Source organism: Falco peregrinus, chromosome 2 (assembly GCF_023634155.1).
Source record: "Falco peregrinus isolate bFalPer1 chromosome 2, bFalPer1.pri, whole genome shotgun sequence".
Taxonomy (NCBI): domain Eukaryota; kingdom Metazoa; phylum Chordata; class Aves; order Falconiformes; family Falconidae; genus Falco; species Falco peregrinus.
Window position 1 is genome coordinate 71,535,628 of NC_073722.1, and position 14,899 is coordinate 71,550,526.

Here is a 14,899-nt window from a genome sequence, read left to right on the forward strand (position 1 = left end):
TATGTAAATAGCAGTCTTGCAATTTAGCAGACTGTGTCTTAAGAAGAATGGAATTACAGAAGCACAAAATCTGATTTTGAATTCAAAGAAGCAACTCTTTCTGATAATTAGCAGCACTTTTCCAAAACAGTACCAGCTGCCACTCTCCAAGTCCACCTCACCTCATAAAGAGGACCAGGTTTGTTTCAGGTACAAGCTTTATTTTTTGACCCTGGTAGTAGTCGGATCATTAAGACTGGATTTCACTTGGCAGAGCTGTCCATCGTTCCTCGGTGCTTTTCACTTTGCTGCTGCATGTCCTCTTTCAGTTAAAAATAAGCAAATTCAAATGGTGTACACTTGCAAAGGAACCTTCTCTCCTGTGCTTGTGCCTGTTGTGTTAGCTATTTGCAAACAGCACCATGGGTTCTTGATTACTAAGGAAACTTGTGACCTAATAAATAAAATGGCCATAAACAAAGCCAGCTTAATTTTTCACATCAGGCATTTTGCCATGGGAAGTCAGGCTTAGCTGGCTCAACTCTGTTGTCAAACAGAAGTAGTAAGAGATATGATTCATCATGTAAACTCATCTTTGTCACTGTGAGTGAGTTTCATATGTTCCCTTCTCCCTCTGGGCTCTGCAGACCAAGAACTGCACTTGAGGGGAAGGGGTTTTTGTTTGGTTTTTTTGGTGGTATGTTTGTGGGGTTTTTTTTTGCTTTGATTGTTCTACAATAAATGAATTCATGGTGAAGCTTGTAAAAAGGAAAGAACTACTGTTGCTGATAAATACTCATATGTACAAACCCTTCACTTTCTCATAGATAGTCATTTTACTTTTTAGGGAATCTGCCCTGTTACTAGAGCCTGAATCTCAGGTGCATAGTTTCCATGTTTGAGAGACTCTGTGTCTGCAAAGGAGTAAAAGCCTGACCCTGGTGTAATTGTTACAACTCTCCTATGCAGAACTGTTAATTCTTCTCTGCCAAAGAAATGCCTTATCAGACTTTGTATCATGTTGCCTCCTGAAATCCTTCCTAGACAAATCTAGTTGAAGATAGAAATATTTCCAAAACCAATCATGCTTTATTTGTGTACAAGTTCTACCAATAAGGGAATTTTAATGAATATTCCTCACCTTGCCTCCATAAAATACACTTCCACACCTCTCTACTGTAATCTATTATTAAAACTTTTCTTAAGCTTACAAAAATACCAGCCATTCCACATTATAGCTTCTTTAACATACTTTTTTTACATTCAAATTGTAAAGGGATACAAATCTTTCAAGAAGTGATAGAAGACAAGCTTAAATAACAGAAAATTCCAGGCAGGTATCTAATTTCCTTTGGAAAAAAAAATAGTAATAGGAGGAAGACTGTAAGATTTTTAGATAAATCCAGTTTGCATTTTATTCCGGTCGTCAGGTTTAATTGAAGTAACTCTGTGTTATGGACCTAGATGTAATGCATATGCTGCGTTTACTATCTTAGTTTCCTGAGACCTGTAATGCAGTGATAAACTCTGTGCACAAGATTCAAAAGCTAAATGTGAAAACTGGATGTGACTGCTGCTGAGTCATGCTGACAGCTCAGCCTGGTTCTTTAATGAAGGTTCAAAGTAGAATGGCATCTTTTTGAGCAAGGTGGTAAGACTGAAGAAGTCCTGTAGGCACTGCTGGTGCTCAGCAGTGCTTGTCGCTGAATCTGCTGTGTCAGCCTTTGGGCTGACAATAAGGGAAAGAATTTGGCTTCTGATTCTCAGGTTTCTGGTACTGTAAGTGTAGGACTTTGGCTTTTTGACTCTGTGCATAACATCTTATTAAAACAATCTGAACAGTTCCTTTGCTGCCAGGTGTCACTGAGAGTGTACACAAATTTTCGCTGACTTCAGGGATTGTGCACAAAGTGCATGGCCTGTTGTTGCTCTATAATTTTCCCTAAATGTGGTTAGGCGTTCTTGCGCTGGAGGCTGCCACTGCTGCTAAGGGACTACGGATACAGATATAATACACTACTTAAATGTGAGCGTACTCTGGATGAGCTTATTTTCTTCTTGCAGCTGGTCAGGTTAAAACTGTCGTGCCCATGGAAAGGCAATGGAAAAGGGACATGAAATCACAAGACTAGTGTGTTTTGTCCCCCAAGCAATTATTTGTGGTATCTGTCACAGGATGGCCTTCTGCAAATGTACATCTGCCATACGAAATGGCTTCACAAAAAAGTTATAGTGACAGATTTTCCATGTCTTTAGGTGGGTTTACCCAAGGGGGGAAGGACATGCTTCCTGCTCTCTGACTTTGTGGACACATATTTGCTTGGGGAAAAAAGGTGGTGTTAGTGTGTGATAGTTCGTATCCTATCAAGGATAGAGCTGTTTGTAGTTTTGGTATGGGTCACACTGGACTGAGCACTGCATGTTGCTGATCAGTTGTTTCATCCTGTCAGCTCTTGTTAAAAATACAGCTGACTTGCTCTTTCACCTACCTTGCATTAGTTATCTTGCCTTAGACAATATCAACTATGATCACACCTTTTTTCACAACCACAGACAAGGCCCGCTTTTACAGTGCACATGGCTCCTGTGGGTGCAGGGCCATACAGCAGATAACAGATGTGATCTGCAGCCACTGTCAGTATTTTGTGGAAATACAAGTGTCAAACTCACCTGGCTGCTTGATGTTACCAGGCTTACCTTCAGATATATTAATTGGATCTGACTTTAGTTTTATTTACCACTAGGTTTGCTTTACTGTTCCAAGTAAGGGTTAGCTCCTTGCTAGAGCAGAACATGTGGTATTTGTCAGAAAGACAGCTTTAAAGCTGCCAGATAACCTGACCAGCCTGCCCCTCTGCAAATAATTTGGTGTGGGCCCTGCTGATAATGATAAAGCAACTGCACTGAAGATGATAAGAAGATGCTGATGTCTGTAGGGGAGCAAAGCTCTCAGTGGCAGATTAGCACTGCTCTGGTGTATGACTGCCCTTAAAGGAAAGCACTTACACACTTATGAACAAACACTTACAACATCTTGTTACTGATGGTGGCACCCATCTGCATTTTTTTTCACCATCACTGTATGTCATGAAGCCCCAGATGCTCATTATTTCATTCTCATCGGAATCACTGCTTTGGTTTGCAAGGAAATAACAAACTTGAATGATACAAAGCTCCTTACAGACCAGTCTGGGTGATGCTTATCAAAGGGTTATTCTTATAGATCTCACCTGTACTAGAAAAGATGCCCATCCCTCCACAAAAGGCATCAGGACTGAGTGCAACTGGATCCATGGAGCTGCTGTGTCCATTAACTCTGTTCAATCTGTATCAGAAACAGTTTTTAAGCCTTGCAATATTAATATATGCTTTTTCATCTAGTGATTATACAGACCTATGAGGTCATGCTGGTGCAATTTTACTAGTACTCATACTATTTAAAAATTGTATTGTAGGTCAAATTTGAAGGGACTCAAGTATTTTATGACTGTCATTCAACCTTATACAGATGGGCCAAGTTTATCTGGTATGCATCTATGATGAAAACTCTGAGTAGAGATCTGTTTCTCATTACAGTGACAGCAGTAAGAGAAGCTATGGCTTTAGGTTAAACCTGTCAGGTTTCACCACTGTAGGGACGTAAGGAGAGCAACACCCCACACGCCCACACCCCCCGCAGCAAGCCATGCAAATAGAAAAGCAAAGGCTACAATGCAGAGTAGGCTGAAGGAATGATCTGGGTCTAAGAAGGAGGCAGCTCAGAACAGGTTGAACAGAGAAGCACTGCATGTTCTGCAAGTATTTGCTGTGATGAAGCATGGGGAGGCATAAAAGCAATCTGAAAATTGGTGTATTTTCCATCTGCAGAAAGAGAAGGGGAATCAGAGTGTAGGTATTGCTCCTTGCTCTTGGCTTTATTGCCAGAGGGCCAAGACAAGTGGTGGTTGAAGATGAAGCTACTACCTTACCCTGTCTCCAGAGGATGTGGGCAACCTAGCAGCATCCTTGCATTGCTTTCATTTCAGCACAATTCTGCTCTTCGCTCTAAATTCTTTTAGAAGATCTGTGGACTGTAACTGCCTGCCCTTGCCTTTCACTATGCAATTTTTGCAGGAGGAATGTTTTCCTTGACAAGGCTTTGATGTCTGCTGCCTTTAAATAAGCTTCAACTGATGTAAGACTCAGGTGGTGGCAGTGTAGAGACTGCTTAGCTTCAAGCATGGCTGGAGTTGTTTTGTGACCCGAAGAAGAAGGTGAACGTAATTTGCTCTCTGGTGGCAGAATGCCACGCATTAAGGGAGATAGAAAATAAGTATGTGGGAGGAAGCCCTCACTCAAACAGTTAATACACCTAAATGTGAAGAAAGAGGATTTCGTGTCAAAGCACATCTGTTGCCCATGGTTTGATGCAGTCAGCATGACATGTATTGCTAAACCTTTGTTCTTGCTGTCGTGGGCACCTAGGTTTCCATTATTTTTTGTTGGCTGCTGCTGTTGCTTCTGAAATTTACTGCTGCTGATATGTGGGAATATTTTTTTCAATGTGTGTGAGCCTGCAGTATTGGAGTGCTGATAGCACACAGCTGACCATGCTGCTGAGATCTTTAGAGCAGCAGAATTTCAAGTTCTGGCTCCAGTGGTAGTTTGAAAGAAAAAGGATCAAACTGGACAGCTTTCATCAAGTCCTCTGAGTCATAATTCCTAAAGAGATTCTTGTCCTAGTGTTCTTTGCTATATAAGGGAAAACGTACACACTTTTCTCTCTGTATTTAGAGAGCAGGCATGGATTAGGCTTGCTAAGCAATAATCAGCTTTCACTGGTTTAAAATTAACTAAAACAGCACTAGGTTGTTTTGGTGGGGTGTTTTTCTCAGCTGCTGGCTGTAGGGCACAGAATGTGTCTGGAGGAGGTCGCCTGGGCTTTTGTGGCAGGGTGAAAGCATACATGACCTGCAGCAAGCTCTTTCCATTGCCAGAAGCACGGTGTCATGTCCACCCTGGATGAGTTTTCTTGGCCCAACCTCCCAGCTGCCAGGATAGCTGTATGGGAGTGGTGATGTCTGGGCTGTGGTGGGAGGGAGGAAGTGTCATCCTGGTGGAGATGGGGAAGCATGTCCTAGAGCTGGTGGAGGACCAGCAACAGCAAGTGTCATGTGCTGCTGTCCACCATCTTCAGCCTATTTCCCTAAAGAGAATGTCCTGTTGGTGCTCTCCTTCCCCTCTCCTGTACTGCACTGACAGTGAGCTATTTATTTTCAGTTGAAATGGAAACAGGCATGTGGGGGATTTTAAGCCCCTGCCTGCTGCAGCGGGTAAGGACACAGAGAGGTCTGCACTGCCTTGGTCTCCTTCACTGCCCCACCAACGTGCTAAGAGCCTCAGTGTTTCTGATGGAGGATGCTGTACCACAGCTGGACTGAGTGTTTCTCAGGCCTTCTGGTGGCTTCCACGGTGAGCCCACCCCCACCCTGCAGCCCATGAAAAGGAAACATGTTCTTGTTCCATGACCTGACCCTTGGTCAGTGCATCCTTTTAGCTCTGTGTAACCGTGTTCGTACCGCTACCCATGGGCTCCATGTGCCAGCGAAAGGGTGCTGAAGCCTGTGTGTGCCCCACCATAGCTGCTCTTGGGGTGAGGATGTTTGATCTTACTTTGTCTCCTCTAATTAATTTCTTTTATTTTAGTTTTGCATTTGGGTGTGGGGGCTTTTTTTAGCACATCTACTATCTAGAACCTTGTAGTGTAACTTCAGTGTGCATCTCCACACTCATGTCACACTGGATTTGGTTTTCATTTTGTTTGGCAGAGCAGCAGCTAAAGCTTTCCCTTTCCCACTGTTGAGCAGTTGAGCCAACGACTTCTTCCTGAAATCACAACTGAGATCCATTTTCCATGTTAAAACACAACTGTGTAATAGTTTACAGTGTAGCACAGAGTTGTGCCTAGCGGGCAGCACACATTCTCTGTTTCTTCTGTTGGCCAAATCATGCTGGGAGATGTAATATAAGGCTAAAAACCTCCGCAGGGTGTCAAAGGCCTGTCTGTGTGTGAAGCATCTTTGAATCTACTCTTAGTACCGACTAGTAGAAGACCTATTTTCCTTTTCCAGCATTAGGGGGAGCACAGCTGTTAAGAGACTGCATGGTAAAAAAAAAAAAAGAAAGAATAAAATAAATAAAATACAAACAGAAAAAGAAGTTCCAAACCTTGTGAGTCCAATTTAAATCTGCCCCTACATTATGGCATGTCTATAACCCCTATGCCACCAGTAACAAAGCTGCTGCAGACACCCCAGATTGTAGGATCTTGGTCTCAGAGACATCAGGCAAAGAAGAGGAGTAGAAATGGACAGTCTGATAATTTTTCAGTCACCTGGAAAGGAGCAAATATAACCCAGCAGCATTAGCAATTACTGAACCCTTGTTTGGCATTCCAGAGGTCTTGTTGGCAACAGTGCTAAAACAGCCATTTGGGAATGCTATTACGCCACCAGGACTGTCTCTGAGATGTTGCATTTTATAGAGTATATCTTGTTTTAGCGTCCAGTGGCGTTCATTGGTGATCATACATAGGGCCTTGGCTACAGGGGGAAATTCTCTTGTTCCAAGCTCTTGGCTTTGCAGATTGGTCTTGTGTTGTACTTTGGTAGGAACATTGCCCAATAAGCTGTGTGGTTAAAGCTCTCCACCCCCAGCCAAAATCGCTAAACTCCTATTGATTTGCTCTGAGCTGGGATTTCACATCTCAAAGGGCTCAAAGGTTGTAGGCCTGTGTAATTGCTCTGCCTCTGCCTCTGCAGGCTTGTGCTTGCTTTGCCTGCTCATGAAAAGTACCTTATTGATCTGTTCTGGTTAAACCCATAAGGATACTTCCTGGCTACTCTGAGCAAGGCTAGCAGAATCAGCCCCTGTTTGCATAAAAGGTACCAGATAATAATATTCAGGTCAAATACTTTATAAAAGATATTTTACTCTGTATGTTTTTCCATGACTCAGCACATACTTTAATCATTGGAATGGACAGGCTGAAGGATTGCTTGGCTGATTCCCCTAGATTCAACACCTAAAACTAAATGTTTACAAGTTACATAATCTTGGAGTTAAGGCTGTTCTCTGCACATTCTTTGGAAGCCAGAAGTACAAGCTGGGGCTTGCTGCTTTGTGGGACAGCAGAGCAGATCCTCTGAGAGCTGGCAATAACATGCCAGGCTTGGTTTCTAAAGAGAGACCAAGAGAAAGCATGGTGGTTTGATTCAGCTTTTTCCAGTGATGTGATGGACTGGTTCTTATTAGTGTTACTGGTTTGGTTCTGTCAGGTTCACAGGGAAACGTCAGCATCCATACATCTCAAGCTAGCCCATTTTGCACACATTCAATTCACTTCTTCAGGAATATACCAATGTTAGTATTGCCAAGAGAATTGAAGGACAAAATAGTTAAGAACCATTCCTTCCCCGAGAAGAGCCTCGGATGCCCAAACCAGGTGTGCCTGGGTGGCAAGCAATGGTACTGCTGACTGCAGGAAGACTATGCAAGGAGGACAAATTGTAACTGGTCTATGTGGATCTTTCCTTGGTAGAATTACTCAAGAAGAAGTTTCTGTGAGACTTGTGGTGTTTGCAGTGCTTCCAGGAGGTTAGAGAAGGAGAAGAGGGAAAGAGTTGGAAAGGTACTAAAGAGGGAAGAGTCCTGGGAAGGGCAAGGAAGAAGGCCAGAAAGAAACCTTTGTAGTTGTCATGGTTTAACCCTCGCTGGTAATTAAGTACCACACAGCCACTCACTTACTCCCCCCTTACCCAGAGGCGTGGGAAGGAGAATTGGAAAGGAATGTAAAACTTAAGGGTTGAGATAAGCACAACTTAATAACTGAAACTGAATGAAAATGAAAGAACAATAATGACAATAACAGTTATAATGGAAAGATTGAGGGAAAGAATAAAATCCAAAGGGAAAGGAAGAAAGAGAACACATGATAGACAACGTAATTGCTCACCACCCACTGACTGATGCCCAGCCAGTCCCCAGCGGAGTGGTTTAACCCCAGCTGGCAACCAAGCACCATGCAGCCGCCCACCTGCTCCCTCCAGCTCCTCCCCAGAGGGATGGCGAGGAGAATTAGAAAGGAATGCAAAACTTGAGGGTTGAGATAAGAACAATTTAACAGGCAAAGCAAAAGCTGTACACTCAAGTGAAGCAAAACAAGGAATTCATTCACTACTTTCTATGGGCAGGCAGGTGAGGTGTCCAGCCATCCCCAGGAAGGCAGGGCTCCGTCACGTGTAACTCAAAACCAAACACCATAATGCTGCATGTCCCCCCCTTCCTTCTTCTTCCCCCAGTTTATATACCAAGCATGATGTCATGTGGTATGGAATACCTCTTTGGCCAGTTCAGGTCAGCTGTCCTGGCTGTGTCCCCTCCCAATTTCCTGCGCCCCTCCAGGCTTCTCTGGCTGGAAAGGCCTCAGAAACTGAAAATCCTTTGACTTAGTATGAACATTACCCAGCAGCAACTAAAAACATCAGTGTGTGATCCACCTTGTTCTCACATCAGAGCCAAAACACAGCACTGCACACTAGCTACTAAGAAGAAAATTAACTCCATCCCATCTGAAATCAGGACAGTAGTTCACCCTAAGAAGGGCATGAGGGCAACACATGTTGTGGAGTGACACTGCCATGAAAGCTACAACAGAAATCACCAGTGGGAAGGGATACTGTCTTTCCTCTTCCTCTTTTTTTTTTTTTTTTTATTTATTTAGTTCAAAAGGATGGTGGGAGCATGAGGTAAACTGTTATTTATGTAGTAGGGAAGAGACATATATGAGGACATCTGTTCATCTGTTCTAAGGAGCTGCTTCAAAAATAACCACAGGAGAGGAGTGTGTTTGCAGAGCGCAGCAGGCAACCTGCAGAGTCGTAGAAAGTAAGACAGCAGTGGTGCTCTGAATACAGACAGCTGCAAATGGCTACAGGATTGTGTACATTTGTACTCATTGCCAAACCACCCCACCCTGACCCCAGTGAGTGTTTTACAAATTGAAGGAGGTGCTGTTTCCATTTTTTCTGCCCAAGAACATTGATCCCTTCTCTGTTGTGCTCCTTCCTGACTCCTTTTTCTTAAGTCAGCAGCTTTTAAATTCCAGTTTCAAGTAGTTAAAAAGTAACCCTGTTCTAATGAATATCCAAAACGTATGGCAGAGGAACGCAGATTTGGACACTGTTCCTTTTCACCTGGAAAAAAGGAAAAGCAGACTGAGAGATTTTGAAGCAGACTGCTCATGTCTAGCTCTCTGTCCTAGCCTCTTACTGACTTCTGAGTACAGGAACAGGCAGCAAACCTGGGCACTGATTTACAGAGATGGCTGTAAGAAAGTCCAATACAGCTTATGCGTTGCCTCAGCTTCCCAGTGGGTAAAACAGAGAAGTAAAAAGCACAGCTTTTCTGCTCATTTTCCTTCTAATGTCTGTGGTTTCAGACAGCTCTCAAAGTTTGGGAATGGAGGATTCACAGTAAATATCAGGTGTGATCTATCAGTGAAAGCAGAGGGGCTAAGCCAGATGGTGTGAGGCAGACATCCTGCCAGGGAACACAGTGTTGCAGGCACTGGGCAGTTAGTTCCTCCTGTTAGCCAGGTGAGAGACCATGTTTGGTAAAGACCAGATGGAAAATGAGCATAAATGCTCGTTGGGAGATTCAACAACTCCATGGCCCAATGCTCCTTAGAACAGAAGCCAGACAAAACATTCATGATGGATTTGTATCCCTAGCTACTTTCCAGTTTTTGCTAGGAGAATCAGTGGCAAATACCACCTCACAGTAGCAACCAGATGTCCACCCCCCCACTTCCTGACGCTGTATTTTTAGCTAGCCACTGTAGGTAATTGAAACATTATATAAATAGAAGTGAGAGTTTGAGATATAGTAGCTGATACCATTCTAGTAGGAAACAGCTGTATATTTCTTTTCTATGCTAGTGGCTGTCAGCAAGTAAGAGTGACTGAGCTGACTTCGGATATCCCCTGCCTCAAGGGAAATATTATTCTCTGTACTCCCTCCAGTACTGTGTTTTCTGATAAGAACAACCATGTCTGCTAAAATCAGTTCATGCTGCAGCAACTACTTGGAACAAAACTTTGTTTTCAGTTACAAAAATTCTCACTAACAGCATGAAGTAACTATTTGGAGTTTTGCAGAATTATTCCATATTTACCTGGTAAAACCATGACTGTACTGAGCCTAGTGTTTTGAAGCTGAGTACAACCTGCAATGCAGTTTCATGAGTGTGTAAGGCAAGAATGAGATGTGCTTTGGACAAAATTTGATATTTCAAAAGAGTTCAATAGCAGTCAAAATAGCTTGGAGCAAAATGTAGCAACAGGGAATTCAATATCATGCTGCTACTCCATAGGTTAACAAATGCAGACTGAAATCAATTGCTTATCACAATGTAAGAGAGGTGGTATCTTTAAACTTGGTTAAGTGAAGCACTTACATCTATAGCTGGGTAAACAGATAACTGGCTTTATGTTTTTACTGAGGTTCAACTCACATTTAAACTAATGGTCATTTAATGTCCAGGCTGCTTAGGCTATTCCACTGGATACCTCTTCTCTATGCCTAAATAAATTGCACACTAGGCCCCGCAGGACTTGCATCGGACTGGTTTTCAAGGAGATATGAGATTCTAAGCACTGACATCACTTTTGGAATGGGAGCTCTAGCATACTGGGCTGAATACCAAGAGGTATTCAGGCATATGCATTGTATGGTTTTTATTCTTTCTTTGAAGTATTTAATGGTTTACTATTGTGGTGTCTCTTCAGGCCTTGCCAAGGTTAAACTATTAGTTTGTAACAATACAAAACAGTTCAGTCTCAATAAATTTGGTAGGTAAGTGTTTTACCCTAGCTCGGACTAAACATATGGCTTTGTGTAGCTGTTTGATTGCACCATTCTTGTTTCAATTGTGACAGTTTGGCTTACAACTTTTCCTTGTGTGTTGTGGGACCTGAGCACATTGTGCCATTCTGTTGTGTGTATCTTCTGGACATGCTGCTATGGAATTATGGAAAACTGCCCAAAATTTCCCCTGAATACTGCTGTACAGATGCAGGCAGGGTGGCAAGTAAAAGCTTGCAAGGACACAGATACATTTTGTAAAAAAGACTGTCTGAATAAACACTGTAAGCAAGCAACTGTAAATAGGTGTACTTCTATAGTGTAGAACACTGACTGCAGCTCTTCCTTGTCATCCTAGCAAAAGCTAACCTTGTGTTTGATATGGTTACTTCTCCTGCCAACCTTTCTCCCAATTTGGCTGCAGGGTCCTATGCACTTTAGCTTGCTCCCTAGGTGTCCGACTGCTGCTGAGTCCTGCACCTATCAAAACCGGAGCCATGTCCCTTGCTCTCTCTCTCTATGGAGCACATGGGGGCCCTGTGAGCATCCCCATGGAAGGCAGACATCAGCGGCTGCACGTCAGCGTTATTTACCACTAGATGGCTGGGCCTCCTTTTTGTCCAGCTTTCAGTTTTGTTCCCAGTCCGGAGTGACGGTGTTTAGAACAGAACAATGGACTCGTTGTAAGCTCTCTGCCCACCCCCTTTATAGCTTAATATTTTTAAACAACTGATGCTTTTCGCAGATTTACCTTTATGATGAATAGTTCAAACTTTTCAAACACACTGAAAGAGCTGTGCAAATATCTAAGAAAATGAGATGTTTTGCAAGACAAAAAGAAAACAATTCCCCATCCTGTTCTTTTTTCCATTACGTTACACACGTAATACAACTTTCGTTGAGTCTTCTATTTCATAGGTATGTGCATAAGTGTGACACATTTAACAGTTCATCACTCAGACTGGGATATAGTATAATGAAGTCTTGAGATGTCATGACACAGCAGCCACATATTTTGGTCTGGTGAATTTGGTGACATAAAATTTGTAAAACTCTTACACACTGACATTTATGTCACTGTGATTGGGGGCAGAAATGTCTGTCCTGAGCAAAATTAGCTTTCCTTTAAGTAAAATTATTTTGCTCACAGAGTGAAAAATGTCAACTTTCCTGATGACTGCAGACCGACACATTATACAGAGCAAGGTGGCTTACTTCAAAAGCAGACAAGAGGAGTAGACAAAGTATGCATCTGTTTCTTGAAGATATCACTTTTTTCCCTTATCAGTCTCTTCTTCACATTTTCAGATACATTATTTATATTTACTGGGTCCACACTGCATGTTAATAGGTGCATTTGTATCCTTGAGTTCAAAACAACAGAGATACATTTTTAAATTAAAATTACTGTAGTTGTTTTGCTGTTGCAACACTAGCTTTTTGTGCTTGCCACTTGCAGGAACAAGGGGAAGACATAGTCCCTGCCTCCAAGGTAGTATAATCTAAAATATCAAACCTGGAAATATCAGGGCACTTAAACAGCTTTGTGAGAGGCTGAAGATATGCTGAAGATGTTCCTAAAGATGGTGGTACATGAAAGGGTAAGATGGAGATGAATATAGAAATCAGCCTGGGGTGGGATTTCTTTTCCAAATATTGTCTTAGGTATCAGTCACTCACACTTTTCTTAAAGCACTATGACAGCAAAAAAAGCTGATGGTATAATTAGGGTGGTAGAGGAAAAGCAAGAAATCAAAATGAACTCCACCCATCCAAACTCACAGAGAAACATCAGTAGTGAAGCATAGAGCAATGACAAGCCTCTGAAAAAGAAGATTTCGAAAGTAATTGTTCAACCCAACAAGAATACCAGTGGCTGCCCCATTCTCATCTGCAGGAGGATGTCTGGTTTTGTTAACATAACAAAGAGAAGAAGGGCTTGGAAACTTTTAAGTCCTGGACTTGCAAACAAGTAAATGCTATGTTTTTCTGAAGTGCCTTTATTTTAAAAGTGATTGAAAGGTAATATGTACAGGTTATTTATGAAGTGTAACCTTGCACTTGGAAGTAGTCCAGAAACAAAGTCTGGACCCAGTTTACCTCCTCTTTGAACTCTTCAAAATACAGGAATTCCCAAGTAAGTAGAGAAATCGTGTGGCTAGCTTGAGTCTTATCTTCTGCTACTTGATCCTGTCACAAATGGCATGCTATCACTGAGCACAGAGGACTATCTGCTAAAGATGTAGCCTTACAACAGGCATCGTGTATTCCTCCCATGACACTACGGGAAGTAAAATGCTCTAACAACACAGCATGGTTTTGTAATGACTCTAGTACTGCTATTTTATGGCTTTTGGGAATGTCTAAAAAAATGTGTTTACCTTTTGTTTACCTTGTCCTAAGCAGGTCCATCAATATCAACTACACAGAATATTGCTGTAAAATACCTGTTCACTGGTGCTATTAAAAGTGTTATGTTTGCTGTGGCAGCTGTCCGAGAAATCAAGTGTCAATACCAAAGGTAAAAGAAACTGGTATTTTTGATCCTGCTATGTGGTAACTGTTGTCAGATGTGAGTAGAGAAGGTGTGTATGAAGAACCAGACACAAAATTGTGAGGAAGTCAGGTTAAACATTATCAGACCCCTTCCTTTGGGAAGGCTCACTTGCAGAGCTCCTGTTATAGTCCTAAAAACTGTTAGAGGCCCTGGATACACTCTGTCGTCTGGTCTGACAGAGAGGAGACATTAATTGTCACGCAAAGATGGCAGCCCTTTTGCCACTGCTATTACCATAGCTCAGATGAGCATGCATGTACCCGCCAGAGGTTAGGAGGTGGCTGCCTGCAGCCCAACTGCACTGCAGATCTGGGGCCTCCTCCAGCAGGTGCTGGCTCCCTTGAGCACCTCATCCCTCTCCTCAGAGGGTTTTGGATCAGCTCTCTGCTGTGAATGCAATGATACAGAGTTCCTTCAAATCACAGCATCCCTACAGCCATTTGAATTAAAAACCAATGGAAAAAACATTGCTTAGATTTAAAAGTGGAGCTTGCTGCACAGTCAGTTTTTGCCACTCTGTTCTCAGCAAAAGGATTTAAGGCCCTGCCTGCACAGAGGTCTAGGGGCTGAACTCTTGACCAGGCTGCCCAAACACCTACTGCAACAGCTTTTAGCTCAACTCTTGGCCAGGACATGGCTGAAAGCTTTTCTAAAAGCTGAGCTCTGAGATTAATTGGTGCACTAGCTGCCCCTCCCACCACTGTGACTGCAACTTGTGTTTAAAGTCTACAACAACCAGATTCGCAGTCTTGTGCGCTCTCATCCTGCCTCTTGCTTCTGCTCCTTGACCTTCTGACAGATTTACAGTCCTGCCTGGAAAGAGATGCCAGGCTGATTCCTGAGGGATTGTTTATGTGGACAACTCTGATCCAAGCTCCCAGGAAAAAAAAATCTGCACAGGAGGAGGGATAGGGGAAGCTCAGGTGACTTCAGGCTCAGTAAAGAAAACCCTTGAAGGGAAATATACTCAAAGGTTACTTAAAACGGTGGATTTGCAGAAAATCTTGTCACCATTAAAAACACACTCGTAGGAAATCCTCACTCTCCTGAGTGCTATTACACAGTAAACACCATATGTTAAACCTCCCAGCTGCGAAGCAAGGGTGTCCTGTGTTATTTGATGAAGAATAGTTGAGAGCAACTCAGAGTGCCTTGAGAAACCTAATGGACCTTAACTTATGAAAATCATATAGTGCTCCGCCACAGGATAAACATCGGTTGCCCTTTTGGACAGAGAATTGTCAAGAATTACACAAGAACGTTCAGGTATACACAAGCAACAAACTGTGTCTGGGGAGCGAATAGTTCCAAAATTTGCAGTTTGTCCAGTGCCATACCGTGTTAATGACCATGGTCCTGTAGCACCAGTAACGAAAGGGGAAGCGACTGCCCATATTCTGATTGTAGCCACCCTTAATTCAGGACTGTAAATCTGTGTGTCTTCTGTAGAATAATGCATAT

At 42.7% G+C, this 14,899-nt stretch overlaps 1 long non-coding RNA gene across 2 annotated transcripts in view; it reads right to left on the minus strand.

Annotated features, from left to right (window-relative positions):
- The window catches only part of LOC114010815 (uncharacterized), a 42,136-nt gene that overhangs the window by 22,146 nt on the left and 5,091 nt on the right, over nucleotides 1-14,899 (minus strand). For both annotated transcript variants that reach the window (XR_003552476.2, XR_003552478.2), the window contains exon 2: nucleotides 3,210-3,304. This is a non-coding gene — a long non-coding RNA (uncharacterized LOC114010815). The remainder of the gene's footprint in view (nucleotides 1-3,209; nucleotides 3,305-14,899) is intronic.